A 19,101-nucleotide genomic window follows, 5' to 3' on the forward strand; every position below is an offset into this window, starting at 1 on the left:
CCCATATGGGAGAAGGTCAAAGAGCCCCTCCAGCCCCAAGCACCCTCAGCAGTGAGAGGGACACAGAGGCCCTGGTCCCCAGCCCTGCACAGGAATTCCCTGAGGCCAGAGGGATGGAGACCCCCCGAGCATCCCCCAGGGCTCAGGGACAGAGAACCCTGAGCATCCCCTGGGCTGAGAGGGACAGAGACTGCCCCGAGCACCCCTGGCACAGGGGTGAGAGAGAGGGAGACCTCCCAGGTATTCCCTGGGGTGAGAATGATGGAGACCCCCTGGGAAATGGTCTGGCGTGACAGGGATAGGGACAAACAGCCGGGGAATGGTTTGGGGTGACAGGGACACACCCTGGGGAATGGCCTGGAGTGACAGTGACAGAAAAAAAAAACCCAAACCCCTCCCAAGCTTCCCCCAGGGCGAGAGGCACTGAGACCCCTTGAGCATCCTCTGGGTACTGGACAAAATAAACTTGGCAGAAATCAAACTTGACTCTGCATATATCACTTTGAAGAATATATGCTCTTCCCACAAGTAACTTGTGATGAAAGCGCAAACAAATCCCAAACATGAATAAACTGACAATCCAAGCAGTGATGTGGTAATTCCAATATTCATTGCTTCCTGCACAGCTCCAGCTCAGCTGCTGGAGGGTTTCGGTAAAAGAAAGTGGAAATTTGGCCCAATACAGATTATTAAAAGGAAGGGAAAGCTCTGTGTAGCTGTCACAAAGGTGACAGGAATAAAGAGAAAAATGATTCTCACATTTGGTAAAGCCCCCAATCCTGGGAATTCAGGACTTATTCGGAAATTTAGCTACTTGAGCTGGGCTTCTTGTGGGACTTTTAGCCGCCTTGTGTTCCTCACTGTGGGGTGAATGAACCTTGTCAGTCTCGCTGGTAACGTTTGCTGCCTTTCCTCCAGTGATTTTAACAACTTTTCAAGGAAAGACAACAAATTATTTTCTTTACACTGACCACACATAAAAGCCATTTTTCTCATAATTTCTCCCATAAGTTCCCCAGGAGGAAGGAGCGACTGTGTCCAAGTTCCAGCAGTTCTTCCAGAAAAAACCACAACCTCCTCAGTGGAGGGAACCATGCTGTTGTCAAAGGCACTTGGGGTCAGAGAACAGTGCCCTGAACTCTCTGTGCCAAAATAATATGGCAATATTGTTAAGAAAACTGTTAGTGAGATGCCTCTGCCCCAATTAAGGTGCTAACGCGACAAAATCCATCGTGGATTTTATTGAACAGTAAATGTGAGGTAGAGAGATGGAAACAAAGAGAAAAGGGGGGAGAACAAGGGAGTGACAAGGGACAGAGACCTCCCCTGGAGCAAGGCAAGTGTGACATTGTCCCCTGTGTGTGTGGCCTTCCCAGGGTGGGGGTTTTACACCTGAGCCAGTTTGGGTAAGGGGGGTGGTGTTCACTCCTTTCCAGGCAGGGGAAATTGTGGCCAGGCAGACCCAGTGAGTTGTGTTGTAGTTTTCCCTGTCAAAGTTTTATTTATCCCTTCTGTTATCAATATTTTTTCTGTTCCATTTGTTTCTTATCTTGTTCCTGTTCCCAATAAATTCTTCTTATCCCAGCCCGGGATCTTTGCCTTTTGTGCTTTCCATGGGAGGTGGGAGGGCAGGGAGGGCAGCACGGTTTTAGCGGGAGCAAAAAATTGGGGAATCCCATTCCTGAACCCCAGCCCATTGAAACCGAGCATCCCAGCTCGTCCCAGCCCTGGTGGCCATGGCAACAGCCTCGGGAGCGGGTCCCTGGCTGGGGCTGTGGGAACCTCTTCCCTCTGGTGCCCAGGGACAGGAGTGGAGGGAACGGCTGCAGCTGAGTCGGGGCAGGCTCAGGCTGGATGTCAGGAAAAGGTTTTTGCCCAGAGGCTGCTGGGGCCCTGCCCAGGCTCCGCAGGGAAGGGTCCCAGCTCCAGGGCTCTCTGAGCTCCAGCAGCGTTTGGACAGCGCTGCCAGGCCCAGGCTGGCATTGTTGGGGTGTCCTGTGCAGGGCCAACAGTTGCACTGGAGGGTCCTGATGGGTCTCTCCCAGCTCAGCCAGTTGTGTTGTTCTGGGATCCCATGAGTCTGGGGATGGGGCTGCAAATGGTTTCCATGGCAACAGGATCTGGCTGCAGGCCTGAGCTGGTGTCCATGGGAACTACCCCAGCATGGGGTCTCCATGGAGCTGCCACGGGACTGACCATAGCAACAGGGTGGTGGTGATGGTTGCTATGGAAAGTGACCATAGTGACAGGGTGGGTGGTGATGGTTGCCATGGAAACAGACTATAGAAATGGATCCTGGTGATGGTTTCCATGGAAACAGACCATAACAAAAGGATCTGGTGATGGTTGCCTGGGAAGGATCAGATTTTTCACAGGCCCTCAGAGGGGTTCCATGGGGACTTTCCAAGAGTCTCCAGGCTGCTCCAGAGCTGGAATGTCAAAGGCAGAAACAGGGGCTCCATGGAGACCTCCAAGAGCTTTCTGGGGATGGTACAGAGCCCTGTGGTCAGAGGCAGTCACAGCCATTCCATGGTGACATCCCAGGGGACCTTGGGCTGCAAAGGCACCTATCTGTCACAGACAGCCACAGGGGCTCCACGGTGACATCCCAGGAGTCCCCAGGCTGTCAAAGACCTGGGATGTCCCAGACACTCACAGGGGTTCCTGTCATGGGCACAGCGGGAGCTTCAGGCTAAGTTTATTAGAGAAGCTCCTGTTGGGCCTCAAGGTGCAGAAAGGAGCCCTAATAGCCCCCCTTGGATCCCAAAATACCTCCCAGGACTTCCAGGCTTTCTAAATTCCTTCTGTGAGAGGAGCCTTGGAGCTGGTGGTTCCAGTCCCAGCCCCAGACATTTCAAGAGTTCATGTGTAAATAATTTTAAATTTGGAGTTAAACCTTTTTAGAATTTGTCTCACAACATTAAGGATGGCAAAGCAAAGATATTTTCACAATTACCATGGTAATGATTAGATAAAATTATCTTAATCAGATGTATTTACACCAAGGTACAGGAGTTATAACATTTATATTATATTATATTATATTATATTATATTATATTATATTATATTATATTATATTATATATATTATGTTATATTGTGTTATGTTATGTTATGTCATGTTATACAGTATGAAGTGATTTAAAATCAACTGCATTAAAGCAAAATCTGTACTTAAGCAGAGATTGATGTCACTCCCCGAGACCAATTACCATGGGCAAATCCCTTTTTCTCAGCCTGGAGCAGTGACCTTGAGGGTTGTCCCCATTGCAGGAAGGAATCTCCACACCTCCCAAGAAAGGAAATGTCAGGAGATGCTGCGGTTAAGATTTGAGATGGGGCCTTTCTACTCTGAGGTGCTGCCCTGTCAGCCAGATGTGCCCAGGCTGGGCCAGCTCAGCAGCTCTGCAGAAGCTCTCAGTGGTGTCACTTGGTTGTTCCTTTCTCTGGGGATTTTTCCAGCTCTTCTACAGCTTCAGCTCCCTCTGAGGATGTTGAACTTTGGCATGGAAGAGTCAGGCTGGTTTCAGCATTATTCACCCCAAAAGCAGGGTGACCCCCCTCCTTCATTTCCCAATGGGGGTTTTGCAAACCGGGCCTTGCTGGAGTTGTTGGAGCCCATTGCAGGCAGAGCCTCCTGCTCCAGCAGGAACTGCCTTTCCTGTGCCATGAGCAGGGCAGGTCCCGCTGCAGGAGAAGCCCCAGGCCAGCCCCAGCACAGGGAAGGCCTCGGGCACAAGGGCAGAGTGCTGTGCTGGGAGCTGTGCCAGGGAGAGTCTGAGGCAGCAAAGGCACCTTGGCAGCAGCAGCTGCTTGCAGGCCATGGCCAGAAGCCTCCCTTGGTAGCCTGGCCTGGTGGCCACCACTGCAGAGCTGCTACCTCAGGGCTCATTCCTGGCTGGGCTCTGAATAGCCACTTCTGCCCCAGGAGCCTGACTGGGAGGCCATTGGCCCCAGCACCTTGGGGACGAGATATTAATGACAAAACTCTTCATGGCAGCAGAGCCAAGGCAGGGGCAGAGGAAAGGGGAGAGCCAGGCCCAGGGGACAGGGCTGCCATGGTGATGGCTGTGAGGTCACTGCCCCTGCAGCAGCCTAGCTGCCCTCAGCAGACATTCTGGCCACAAGCGTTGTGAGGGCACCCAGCACATCAGAGAACCCACACTACAGGAATTCTGTCCCTAGGGATGAGAGGGTTTCACTGGGTCAGGTTGCACAAAGCTCCTGCTCTTGGACAATTCCTGGGATTGGGCATCCAATTCTCTGGAAAAACAACTGCAGTTTCCTGCCACTTTCATAATTGTAAAATATTTCCTCATTCTAACAAATGTAAATCTACCCTTATTCAGTTTAAAGATATTGACCTCTTTCTGTCATGGCAAGATTTAGGAGAAAATAAATTTGACCACTATTTTTCCATTTTCACAGACCTTATTTTTTTTTCCAAAAATCACCCAAGATGGAGTTTGGAGGCCTCATCCCATAACCAGCAGGTAGAGACTGTGGATTGTGGGCTCAGTGGTGTGGAGACTGAGGACAGAACAGGAATAGTCTGGGACTGATGGATGGGTGGTTTCAGAGAGGCTGGAGCTTTTCTTCATAGAGGACATAAGCATGAGAAGGAAACAATGGCAGCAAGGGCAGCTGGGGAGGTCCAGACTGGACATGTGGAAAAAGGAATTTCCCTGCCAGGGCAGATCTGTGGTGCAGCATGTCCCCCAGAAGGAGCCTGGAGCAGCCCAAGGCTTTGTGTGGGCAGGCAGAGGCAGGCAGGAGGCAGAGCTGTCAGCAAAGGAAGGGGCCAGCCAGGTGGGGCAGCCGGGGGATGCTGACAGCCTGCCGGGACAGAGGTGCAGGTCTGCTCAGCACCAGAGACACCTTTCCCTTGCTTGTCCCCACCTGTCATCACTGCTTCCAGTGTTCTGCTCTACCTTGAAATGGGGACACTTTTACAGTCTTGTGCCTCACAGGGATCTACTGAAAGTACAAGAAACTTGAGTGTTTCCATCTTATATTGAGTTCTTGAGAAACTTTTTGAGCACACTCTGATGGACTGGGTCTGATGCAAAGAGCACCAAAGCCCCAGAGGGTCATTAAGGTCCTTGTGCTGTGTCTTTGCTGCTGAGCTGGGCTGGGCTCCTGGCCCAAAGGCAGCTCCTGGCAAGGGCAGCACAGCAGAGAGACAGCTCTGGCCAGGAGCAGCTCCTGTGCACAGCCCAGCAGGTTGGGCTATGACATCACAGAGTTCATTGTGTGAGGTCACTGAGCAGCTAAACCATCATAGAGGGAACTGTGTGACATCATGTAGGCAGTGTGACATCACAGTGGCTGTGTGAGGTCACTGGGGAGGTCACTCTGCCCCAGCACCCCTCACAGTTCCCCCCAGAGCAGTCCAACCCTGCTCATGCACAGCAGGGTCCCCTGTCCCCACGGGTCCCCTCACCCCCGGCCCATCAGCCTCCCTCAGAGGATGTTCCACGATATCGACCCCAGAGCCTGACACTGGGACGGTGGCCCAGGGCCCTGGGGGTGGCACAGGGGGACAGGGACCCCCCGGCAGCGTCCCCGTGTCCCCCAGGGCCAGAGCCTGGGCCAGGGCTCCTTCACCCTGTTACAAACGAGGCCTTGAGAGCGCTGAAAAAATCCCCAGCAAGGGAGCAGCAAAAACCAGATTGGATATTAAGGGACAGCAGCACAAAGTTCCTTGGCAAGAGTCACTGTGCTCCTGACTGGTCACTTCAGGCACACAAGGGAAACAAAGCAGAAACAAAACCAAACAGAATCCAGGCAATCAAAGCAGAAATTAACTGAGAAGTGTCCCTCTGTGTGTATGTGACACAAGGACATTGGAGGCAAGGATAAAAGGAATACGGCCTAAAAGCTTAACAGAGCTCAAACTTAACAGGACTTAACTTATACCTTAACCTTAACTGATACTTTCAATTTCACAATTTAGCAAAAGAGCAGAGAATAAACAGCATTTACCTAACTCAAACCTATGACTTTGCAGTTTAACAGAGGAATAACACTTACCAATATTGAACTTAGCTTATAATTTTAATAATTTAATATTAAACATAAGAGCTTAGCAAAAGAACAACTCTTGGCAGCAATTAGCTTCACTTAGACCTTGTGATTTAACCTTCCCTACAGGCCTGACTGACTCACTTATCCAAGGCACTCCAACCCCTCAGAGAGCAGCATTTCTGCCACATTTCCCCAGTACAGGCACTCCTGTGTGCACACAGACACAAAGAGTCAGTGCAAGGCACCTGTCAGCAATTCCCCTGAGGGCAGGAAATGCTCACTGTGGATCCTTTGGCATCTCCCCAGCAAAGGGCAAAGGGTTGAGCCTGGAGGAGTGGGGGGATCGGCCCAGGCTCTGTGGTTGTTCGGGATCCCCGACTGCAGCGAACGGGAGAGTTCCCGGCTGGGAGAGGCCCCACTCAGAGGGAGTCGCTGGCCCGGGAGAGCTCCAAGGGCTCCATTTGGAGTGCTGTTTGTAGGGCCCCAAGAGAGGGGCTTCAGTCCCAGCAATGGCTCATCCTGGCCACACTTGGCAGCAACAGCTTTCTTTGGCAGGTTGAGAAGAGGGATCTTGTGCCACTGAGGGAACAAAAACAGTTCCCAGGGCTGCTGCTAAAGGAACCAGGAGCTGGTTGGGCAGCAGCAGTGCCTAGAGCAGACAGTGTTAGTGATGAGCTGCAGAGGAGCTGAGCCCAGGGGCTGTTGGCCAAGGCCGAGGCCCAAGGAGCATTTCTCAGCTGGCAGGGCGGCCTGAGAAGGGGAGGGGAGAATGCAGCAGCACAGGGCCCATGGAACCAAAGGACCATTGTGACACTGTGAGGCCCTGTGAGACCAAGGGACCATTGTGACACTGTGGGGCCCTGTGAGACCAAGGGACCATTGTGACACTCTGGGGTCCTGTGACACCAAGGGACCATTGTGACACTGTGAGGCCTCATGGAATCATGGAGACCAGTGTGACATTGCTGGGCCTCATGGAACCATGGAGACACTTTGGGGTGTCATGGAACCAAGAGGCCATTGCAACACTGAGGGGCACCATGGAATCACAAAGACCATTGTGACACTCAGGGCACTAATGGAAACCTGGAGAGCATTGTGACACTATGAGTCCCATGGAATAAGCAAAGCTTTGTGACACTGCGAGGCCTCATGGAACAAGTGAGACCATTGTGACCCTGGGAGGACCATTGTGATACTGTGGGGCCTCATGGAACAAAGAGGTCTTTGTGACAATTCCGGGCTGCATGGAACCGAAGGTCCATTGTTACACTGGGCAACCAAAGGAGACCACTGTGACAGTGCAGGGCTGCATGGAACCAAAGCTCCAGGGTGTCACAGATTGGTCTCCTGTCATCAATGGTCCATTGTGACACTGTTGAGCCGGAGGAGACCACTGTGACACAGTAAAACCCCAGGGTCCAAAGATCCATTGTGACATTGCATACCTCATGGAACAGAGGAGTCCTGTGACATTGTGGGGCCTGGGGAACCATGGAGACCATTGTGACACTGCAAGGGCTCATGGAATCCTTGGGACCATTGTGACACTGCGGGGCCTTAATGACACCTTGGGGCCACTGTGACATTGTGGGACCCCATGGAACCTAGGGGCCAGTGTGACACTGCAGGTCTTGTAATCAAGAGGCCAATGTGACACTGCTGGAACCCATGGAATCAAGTCCCCATTATGACACTGTGGGGCCCCATGGATCCAAGGCACCATTGTGACACTATGGAGCCTCATAAAACCAAGGGAACACAGAACAGGTTTAGCTGGTTTGGCCTCCCATGGAGTGCCTGACTGGTCCAAGTGACCTTTGCATGTTGAGGGTCATTTCTCATCTGCTGCCAAAACACTGGGGCTCTGTGCTTTCCTTCCCAATGGAAAAGGACTGTCCTTCTGCTCCAGGCACCTGCGGGGGACGGGACAGGTGTAAGTCCAATGGTGTCAGGAACCCACGTCTTAAAAAAGGAACCCACTAGGCCGCGGCAAAATATCCAAATATGGATAACATTGTAACCAGACCAATGAAGAGATTTTTGCTTTGATTTCCAGCACATCAGCCTCAAAATACAAAATGGAGACATGACAGCTCACTGATCCACACCCAAAAAATATCTCCTCCAGCAGGGCTCATACCACAATACATAAAATCATCTCAGACTAGTTTCAGCCAATCAGACACAGAAAACACATATTGACAAGCATTCTATCCAATCTTATAAAACATACGTAATCGTAGCTAAAACAAAGACTAGTTCATAAGAGACAAAGAACAGAGTTCTATTCATGCTAACCTTCTAAAGATATACATTAAATAACCTTGTTGCCATCCTAAAGCCAATTCCACAGAGACCTATTGTTATTTTGTCACGTCTACTGCTTGGGAAACTTTCCTGCTTGCATGGGAAACTTTTCTGCAATGCTAACAAAACTTCAGTCTGAGACCTACACATTTCTTTTAACCATTTCTTAAAAATCCTCTAACCTTATGGATTCCAACATTTCCCCCTCTCTGTTTGACCCAGAAGCTTTCATTTTCTTGTCGCTTGCTACTTGCGTTTCATAGCTCTATTGCAAAATTTCTGCTTATTATCTGTTGAAGACCTATTTTCACTAAACTGAAGCATTGCTATATTATGGCACAGCAACTTAATGCTGTTAAGACCCAATCCCTGAAAGAGATATGAATCACGTTTGGCAACTGTCACAAGTTATCGTTCAAAAAACTCTGGTCGATTCCAAGGCCTTAATTCAAAACCTTCGTTCATGTCAATACCCTCATCTACTGCTTTCGTGAGATTTCGTACACTCTCCGTGCTTCTACTTCCTAATTCTCCTGCTTGAATGACAATAACTTCTCGGACTGTTTTGTTCATTATTCGCCTAACACAACAGAGTATACAAGGTACCACTATCAATATCAGTATTAGAACACCTAATATGTAAAGACCTATCCTGCAAAGTTGCCTTAGCCAAGGTGCAAAACTCCAATTTTGAAACAAATCATCCAACCAGGAACCTCCATCTTCTTTAATTTGGGCTGTCAGATCCTTCAATTTTTGATTGCTTTTGTGAATGGATTCAGAATGATCAGACAAATTCATACAACACAATCCTTCAAATTCCTCACAACCATGTCCTTGTGCCAGTAAAAGAAAATCAATGGCTGCTCTGTTTTGAAGAGTAGCATGTCTAATACTATCAACATTGGTCAACATATCACTGATTGCCGAGGATGTGGCATTAGCTTGTTTGCTCAGCCAAAATCCAACTCGATCTAATTGTCTCAATGCCACAGCTGAAGCCAATTGGGGTAAAAATATACCTGCTGAAACCCTTCTGGCGGCATTCCAAGGCATAAAATCACTCTGACAATTCTCATCATAATGAGGAACAGCTCTTGTTTTCCTTTGTTTCTTTTTCATCACTGCTTTGGCAGTGGGGGCAATTATGGTGAGCATACCAATGCTACAAGGACCACCTTCAAGGTGAGCTGGAATGCCTTGCCAAGCTCTGTCTCCGCAAATGAACCAATACCCTTTCGGCAATTGCCGTGGATATTGATCCGTTTCTGGAACCACATCCCAACTGTTTGAAACATTACACCAAAAACTCAAATTTTTATATGCAAAATAATGAGGGGGATCACCTTTTCGCCAGGCACGAGTCATGAAAGTAAAACAAAAATCCATGGTCAAAGAACCAAGGATTTCCAATTCTTGAGGTTCAGATGCTGCCCTAAGAAGTTTTTTGGACCAAATGTTCCAATTGAAGGAAGGCCTGTTTCCATTGTCAATTCCACCTGGTTTACGATTAGATTGTTTTTTGACCAAAGGCAACTCTTTCACTGGCACACCAACCAGACAGGTTGAAAAAGGCTTTTCTGGTTCCGAATTAGACAGACATATAGTATCCGATCCGGCAGCCTTGGCTAAGGTCACCCAAACATTCGTTTTCGGTTGATCCACAGGTAAATCTGCACGACAAAAAACAATTAAAATCAAGCAAAACAAGTATACCATTTGAATTTGCCCCATCTCTTTCAGAAACTAAGTTTTGGCAGAATTCTTTCTAAACAAAAACAATAACCTAAGTTTTCAGCCAAAAATTAGCTTTGTTAAACAAACATTCAGCATTCAATTAGTATACTTATAAATAATATTGGCACAAAATCAGAGTTCATGGGTTCCACTGATGCACAAAGAACGTCGGGCACAAGAGGCGTCAGGCGAGACCCGGGATCCTTCGATTCGGTTCACGTCTGCGTACTTGCTTCCTCGGTTCTGGGCTCGACAACAGGTTCTGAAGTGTGATATGGTTTGACGTTTTTGGCAGGAACCCATTTAATTCCAGCACCTGTGGAAATAGAAGCATACCCTTTGCCCCACGTTATTCATTGAAACGGACCTTCCATCTGTCCAGAATCAGGGTTTCTAATTAGAACAGGAGGATGTTCTTTCAGTTTTGCCTGTGTGTTATTTGAAAAGTGTCTAAAGATTGGTGGATCTGGTTCTGTACTTGAACTATTTAGAAAATTAAAAACATACAGAGCCTTATTCAGTCTCATCTGTGGGGTGATCTCTGTTCCCCCTCTCTGTTGATCTAATATGCGTTTTAGGGTTAGATGTGTTCTTTCAATGATTGCTTGGCTTGTGGGAGAGTGGGGAATGCCAAAAATGTGTTGAACACCCCATTAATTTAAAAATGTGGCCAATTTTTGAGATATATATGCGGGACCATTGTCAGTTTTTACTTCTTGGGATACACCCAATGAAGCAAATCTTGCAGGAAATGATGACAGGCATGGCTGCCAGTTTCACCTGTGTAAAGGGAAGCAAAAACTGCACCAGAGAACGTGTCTATGGAAACATGAATATTTTTAAATTTACCAAAAGAAGGATATTAGGTAACATCTGTTTGCCACAACTGTAGGCTTTGTAAGCCTCAGGGGTTGATTGCTCCTGTAGAAGCAGGAGGTTGTACCAACTGACAGTCAGGGCAAGTATGAATAATAGCTTTGGCTTGACTTTTAGTGATTTGGAACCTTCGCATGAGTGCTTGTGCATTTTGGTGGAAAAAGGCATGACTCAGTTTTGCTTGTTCAAAAATGTTTGGCAATGTGTTAGAAATGACCACTGTCAACTTGTCCACTCTTGCATTTCCTTCCACTAAAAATCCAGGAAGTGAAGAATGCGCCCTAATGTGAGAAACAAAATATGGATTAGTTCTCTATTGCAAAGTTATAAAAAGACATGAAAGCCAACGATGTAAAGTTTCATTACTAACATCCTTTAAAATTGAACCTTCTATTCTCCTGACTACATTAGAAACATAAGCAGAATCTGTGACTAAATTAAAAGGCTGAGGAAACAGCTGAAAAGCTCGAACTACTGCAGCAAGCTCAACAATTTGAGGGGATCCCTCTACTGCTTGAATATCAGATTCCCAAACATTAGTCTTTTGATGAAACCAAGTTACAACGGACTTGTGGCTTTTACCAGAGCCATCAGTGAAGAGAGTCACAGCATTTAAAGGTTCTTCACTTAATTTAGGTTTTTCTCTGTAACTCAATTTTGCTTGCAGTAGTTTGTGAGCTGGATAGTGTATAGAAAAAACACCTGGAAAACCCAAAAATGCATATTGTAAATCATCAGAATTTTGCATTGCCCAATTGAAGTAATCATTTTTCAATGGCAAATAGATAACTGAAAATTCTTGACCTGCCAAAGTTAACAATCTGGTTCTAGCCTAAATTATAATGTATGCAATCATTTCTAAGACTGAGAAAATGGTCTTTGAAAACCTGTAGGGAGGAAAAACCCATTCCATTATTAACAAAGGATCTTGTTCTGTGGCATCCCATTGGAAAATGAGACCACAAAGCTGCATCTTCTCTCCTAAAATTGCAAGAATAAAAGGATTTTCAGGAACGCAGCGATGAGCTTGTCTTTTTTGAAGAGCTTCTGTGACTTTGTCGAGAGCAGCACGAGCTTCAGGGGTTAAAGTTCTTGGCGAAGTAATGTCGTAAATTCCTCTCAGCAAATCAAAGAGTGGACTCAGTTCATCATTGGCGATTCCCAACATCGGTCTGACCCAGTTGATTTCTCCTAGAAGTTGTTGTAACTCTTGTAGGTTGTTGACTCTGGTTTGGATCTGAATTTTTTGTGGTGTTATTGTCGTCTCAGTCATCTTCCATCCCAGGTACTTCCAAGGTGAAACTTCTTGAATTTTCGTTGTAGAGATTTCAAGTCCAGCTTTTTGAATTTCAGCAACAACACAGTCTCGAGTTTCTTCCATCTCTTCCTGTGTAGAAGCTGTGATGAGAAGATCATCCATGTAGTGTAGAATCATGGATCTTGGAAACTTTTGACGAGCAGGATGCAAAGCTTGGGCAACGAAATGTTGACAAATTACAGGCGAATTTTTCATTCCTTGTGGGAGTGATTTCCAGTGGTATCTTCAAATGGGTTCACTTCGGTTGATGACGGGAACTGAAAAAGCAAATCTTGGAGCGTCATCAGGATGAAGTGGAATATGAAAAAAAGAGTCCTTTGAAACAATTACAATGAGAGGCCAATGCTTTGGGATCATGGGCAAAGAAGGAAGTCCAGGTTGAAGAGGACCCATGTCTTCAATCACTTCATTGATTTTCCTCAGGTCATGCAGCATCTTTAATGTCTGTTAACACAGGCCGAGGCAGTTCAGATGCTTGATTTTCAGGCCTATTGTAAGGTGAATCACCAGCTAATTGAGCAACATCTAGATTAGCATAATCAGTATTTGTATATCCTTCAACCAACTTGTTAAGTAGTTTTTTCCATTGTAATTCCCATAGTAGGTACTGTGAATTGGTTAAAATCAGAGAAGCCACATTCCTGCAATAAGCAGGAACTAAGTCATAAGAGTTAAAAGTATTTTTCAACACACTATTAAAATAAGGAGAAGAAAATCCACTCTCTTTCAAAGCCTGTCGCAAATCCTTTATATCACGATGATCAAGTCTTTCATATTTTGGATTTCTATAATTTCTTCCATATTTTACTGGTAAAGCAAGATATTGTTCTTTTAAATCCGAATATTTTTCCAGTTTCTGATTAATGTATGACCAATCAGGTAAATTCAATGGAAAATCAAAATTGTGACTTCGATCAATGACAGGTTAACCTTTACTTCAAATCAATGCATTTTCTGATTCTGAAAAATCACTAAATCCAAACCTTCCAGGCACTCTGCCCAAATCCAAATTCCTGACAGGGACACTGTACTCTTGTCCAGGAGTTCTGCCAACTCCGGGAACTCAGCCAGTTCCGGGAACTCGGCCATAAAAGTCAGGGGTGGACTCCCGCAAACAACATGCCTCCTCTGAAGTCTGGCCCAAAGGGGCCGGGAGGGAGGCGTGTTCCCCGGTTCTGGGAACATTGCCACATTGGTCTTTTAACCTTGAGTTCAATACTTTACCACAAGTTTCACATTGTCTCCCTGCCAAGAAAAACTCAGCTTGGGAGTCCCCAAATCTAGGTTTTAAACTTAGATGGTTTTGTTTTAAAATACAAGAATTATGATCATGACACTTTAAAAACTCAGCCCGTGTTTTTTCAGGTTTTTGAGAGTTATCCATCCTTTCAAAGGACTCCACCCTTAAAGCCAATTTTTCTTTCTCTGTATCTATAGATTGACAAACACCAGAACAACCATGTTTTTGCTTAACAGAAAAAGAGTTCCCCGGAACCACAACTGCAGCGATGACCATGGCCGGAGACCTTGTGACCTGGCTAGCTGAGAGGGTGGCCAACAGTCCCACTGCAGCAGGGGGTGTCAGCCCCAGTGGCGGGGCCCCAGGGCTGGCAGCTTCAGACACCCCTCGGCGGTAGAAGCCTTGGGCTGTGCCTGCAGGACGAGGTCTCGGTGGAGAGCTGCTGGAAAGGGTGGAGCAGAAAAAGAGCCGGACACTTGCTGGGGTCAAACGGGTTTCATGTCCCAGGGGACGACCAGCAGGGAGTGAGAGAAAAAAGAGGTTGGGCATAGGATTATAAAGGGAGGTGGTAACTGGGGGAGGGATTTACAGAAAATCAATCAGGGAGGGGCAGGGGATGAGCTTAACATAATAGACTGTAAGGGAAAACCAATCGATACATTGTAAAGGAGGGGCCCCGGGACCTCAGCCAATCACTACTCCCACCGAGAGGAACATTCTGGAAGACTGGGAGTGGTGGGGAGTGATTGACTGGGCCCAGGTAGGAGAGAAGACTGTACATATTTGGAGATACAGAGCGGGGAAATTACATAACATGGGGGCAACCATAGCAACTAAATAATGGACAGAAACTAGGGCGGGGAAAACTGGGAGGACAGAACCATCATAACAAAAAGGGGGGAGAAACAGAACATACCAACACACCACAACATACAACTTCCCGAGTGGAAGCAGCCACCTTAGCCTCCACCCCAGGCCCAACAGAATCCAATTCAGGTGGCAGTGTCCCTGCACAAACAATTTTAGGAGGTACTGACACTTTTTCATTCCCATCTTTTACACATTTTGTCCCAGTAATTTGTATTTGCTTTGCCCAAAATTAAAAAATCTTGTCCTTGTTGACAAGAATTGATCAGCCCAGTTGGAATATTCACCCAGCAAAAATTATTTAAAAGATGAATTAGTTTTGAGGAACTCAATTCAACCCTTGTGTTAGAAATTGCTGAGCTGGGATCATTCGAGGTTGGGCTGGTTGAGAGACAAATGGCTGACATGCCATCATCACTTGGTCTGAGATCTGATTGCCAGTGGGGACCACTATTTGTGTCTGAGCGCGGTGGAACGCGCTGTTTCTGAAGTTTAAAGACAGTGGGTTACCATTGATGTCAAATAGTGAGTGACAGTATTTAGCAAGATGCCTTCCTTTTCGGCATTGAGGGCAAATAGAATTTTGATTTGATATCCCACGACAATCCTTTTTAAGGTGCCCTAGTTTACCACAACCAAAGCAGACAGGCTTTTTATTAGAATCTACTTGTACAGCATTAACAGAATTTTCCCAACGTTTTTCTTGTTTTTCTAAAAGCTTTTCAATTTTATCCATTCGTTGTGTCAAATTGTGTTCCAGTGTTTTTTCCAAAGCATTGACCTGTGAATTTGCAGCATTTTGTGAACCCATAAGTCTACTGCAAGCTGTTAGCATCTGTGTAATTGTTGGAGGCTGATCAGGCAAAGCTAAAATAATTTTTCTACATTCATTATTAGCATTTACAGAAGCAAGATTTTGAATGATATATGAGCGGGCTTGTTCATCTGGACATTGCCTTTCAACTGCTTGAGTTAATCTATCCAGAAAAGAACCATAAGATTCAGTTTCACCTTGTTTGATCAGTGGATAAGAATTCAAATGAGAGCCAGGAGGCTCAAGTGAAAGCACGTTGGGCGCCAGTATGCGGGGGACGGGACAGGTATAAGTCCAATGGTGTCAGGAACCCACGTCTTAAAAAAGGAACCCACTAGGCCGTGGCAAAATATCCAAATATGGATAACATTGTAACCAGACCAGTGAAGAGACTTTTGCTTTTATTTCCAGCACATCAGCCTCAAAATACAAAATGGAGACATGACAGCTCACTGATCCACACCCAAAAAATGTCTCCTCAAGCAGGGCTCATACCGCAATACATAAAAACATCTCAGACTAGTTTCAGCCAATCAGACACAGAAAACACATATTGACAAGCATTCTATCCAATCTTATAAAACATACGTAATCGTAGCTAAAACAAAGACTAGTTCATAAGAGACAAAGAACAGAGTTCTATTCATGCTAACCTTCTAAAGATATACATTAAATAACCTTGTTGCCATCCTAAAGCCAATTCCACAGAGACCTATTGTTATTTTGTCACATCTACTGCTTGGGAAACTTTTCTGCTTGCATGGGAAACTTTTCTACAATGCTAACAAAACTTCAGTCTGAGGCCTACATACTTCTTTTAACCATTTCTTAAAAATCCTCTAACCTTATGGATTCCAACAGCACCCATGGCCAGAATTGGGATTTCACCTCCAAATTTCCTTATATCCAGGCATTCTTCCCATAGCAATATCACCAGGACAAGTCTGGCTGGCAGTACTTTCACAATGGTCACCTCTCATCGATCCCGAAACATTGGGGTAGGCTGCATGCTCTCCGCCCCATGGGAAAGAACTGTCCTGCTTGTCAAGGTGCCCATGGCCGAGATTGGGTTTCCACCTCCAAAATTCCCTATATCCAAAATCTGCTATTACTGACAAGTCTGGCTGGCCTTGGCCTACTGAGGCTCTCACCTGCCTTCCAAGTCTTGGGGTTTTGTGCTTTCCTTCCTATGGAAAAGAACTGTCCTTCTCAGCCAGGTGCCCATGGCCACAATTGGGATTTCACCTCCAACATTGCCTGTTATGACAGACTGGAGGAGATTGCTGGCAATAAACATTTTGTGTGTGGGGGAGGAAGGGGCAGGTCCAGCCATGCCCTGCCCTGTAAGCCCAGCCCTGCCCTGCCCTTTGACCCCAGTCCCCCCAGGGGCCTCCAGTGGGTTTACGGTTTCTGCCTGACACGCGGCACAATGATCCCCCAGCACTGCCGTCCCACCCTGGGCACTGGGGCCCTCTTGGCTCTACTCAGTGCTGCTGCTGTACTCAGGGCACCCCAAACTCCCATAGGGACCCGTGTGCACCCACTCCAGGGATTGTGTGCGACTCACACTGCCCCGATCCTCCACGCACCTGGAACTCCGTTCGGGGTTTGCGTGCCAACTCACCAATTCGTCTGCCACCCTCAGCACGCCCTGAGGGCGCCTACCAATCCTTAAGGGGGAAGGCCGATCCCTTGTGTGCCACTCGCATTTCTGTTCCTCTGCACGCCCGGAGGGGGGCCCACCTTATCCCCCTGGGAGGCGGGATAAGGTGGGCCTCTCACTCACTCAGGCTTCCCTTGCTTCCCTCTGTTTGTGGCCGGTCCCCTCGCAGGAGTCCAGAACCGCGGTGCTGGGAGGGCCACAGCTGCTTTGGGGCTCCGAGCTGCTGGGCCCTGTTGCACACACACTTCTTTTGCTTGCCTCCTACTCCTGCCACCGGCTTCACTTACCGATGTTCCTCCACACTGTTTGTTCCTAGGCTGCTGCCGACCGCTCCAGATAGGGCCAGATATCCTGGAGGCCCTCAGTCCTCTTCGGGTGTGGCCTATCGCAGACCAGTCCCCAAGACTGGTAAGACTGGTATGAATGGCACGTGATCAGCTCTTTAGTGATTTCAGCTTTACTGGAAACAGTCTAGGTAGGGGACCCATGGGTTGTGCGCACACCACGCTCCTCCCGAGATGGTGTGGAGGAGGAGGAGGAGGAGGAGGAGGAGGAGGAGGAGGAGGTCAGCTCCATCGTGCAGCAGAGCTGGGTCTTTTTCCTCACAAGAGTCTCTGAGTAGGTGCCTCTTGGCATCAGGTTCATAGTCTTTATACTGCTCTTGGCCCGCTCTGGTTAGGCTGACGAAGGTGAAAAGTTCTGACCAGGGTCTTTGATACTATCTTATGTTCTCTCTGTTTAGAGGTGTTATTTATTGCGATTCTTTATTGCATGGTTGGTCATTGTTTTAGGGATTTTTGTTATGTAATCCTTTTCTGCTAAGTCCTATGGGAGTTTCATATTTGCTTATTAGGTGACATAATAATCTTCTTTATGATCTCGGATCCTTCGCCATTTTGGAAGAGAGTGGGAGCAGCGGGGGTAATACCCAACGGTAAGGAGATTTACATAATTATAAAACCTTTAACAAGCAATTAATAACTAACATTGGAACTTTACATAACTATAAGACATTAAACAAACAATCTAGAACTGTCATTGGAACTTTATATTAACTCCTTGAACAATGTATTCTCTACAACACTGTGGGAAGTTGTGGAACCAAGGGGATCGTTGTGGCACTGTTGGGGCCCATGGAACCAAGGGGCCAGTGTGGAAACAAGAGGCCACTGTGAGCCTGTGGGGTGTAACAACCCAGAACACTGAAATGCTGGAGGTAAGCAAAGGCTCCTTTACTCATGTTTGGTGCAAAGGTGAAACATCAGCCCAATATTCACAAGAGGCCAAAATGACACAAAATTTTACTGCCAAAGTACACAAAATCAAGAAACTTTGGAAGAGGTTTCAATGCAACATCCAATTACACAGAAAACATTTATCATAGCAGCAACTTCATTACCTTAGCTCATTTCACCTAGAAACCTTTAAACATGTAAGCTGTTGAGGTACCCAAAAATGTTCTATATAAAGAGCATTAGAAGGAGAAAAGAGAGAGACAGAAAGACAGAAGCTCTATAGCAAGACACGCATATGACTATCAGTTCCTAGGGTTCCAGTGTGGGTGAGACACAAACCCCAGGAGAACGCAGAGTGCATACCAGGGGCTGACCTTGTGCTTGGTGTTTTTAAGCCCCCAGGCCTTTGTGAGCCTCCCCCCAGGTGGGATTTCTGATTGCTCGGGCAATCGGGGCTGGGTTAGCACTGTCCCCACTGTGTGACTGACTGACAGTTCATCCCATGGTGTCTCAGGACATTGATCTCACCCAGCCTCTGACAGTGACCATGGTGACACCGGGAAACCTCATGCAACCATGGGTCAGTTGTGACCAGGTGGGTCTGTTGAAGATTGCAATGCAAGACGTTTTCTATTACCATCTGTATGGCAGATTATCTTTTGTCCAGTGGGCAGTTTGCCTTATCTCTCTCTTTGAGTAACCACAATCACACCTCGCTGGGAGGGGACATCTGCTGATAACAGACTATTGAACGTCTACGCATGGCATGACTGATAAGAACTATAACATCCCATTGTGAGATATGAGCCCAGAGGGAGGAGCCAAGCATTGCTACCCAGATATAATCCAGAGGTTTTTGAGACACCAGCACGGCTTTCTCCATGGGATTTCCCAGAGGAACAGCGGCTATCTCTTTTCCCACTGGGTCTTCGGAGGAAGAATACATCCTTCTCTACAGATCCCCCTTGCTCCAACAGAACCACACCTGACACTTCAGGAGGGCTGCAGCCACA

The sequence above is a fragment of the Ammospiza nelsoni genome, chromosome 32, assembly GCF_027579445.1.
Source record: "Ammospiza nelsoni isolate bAmmNel1 chromosome 32, bAmmNel1.pri, whole genome shotgun sequence".
Lineage (NCBI taxonomy): Eukaryota > Metazoa > Chordata > Aves > Passeriformes > Passerellidae > Ammospiza > Ammospiza nelsoni.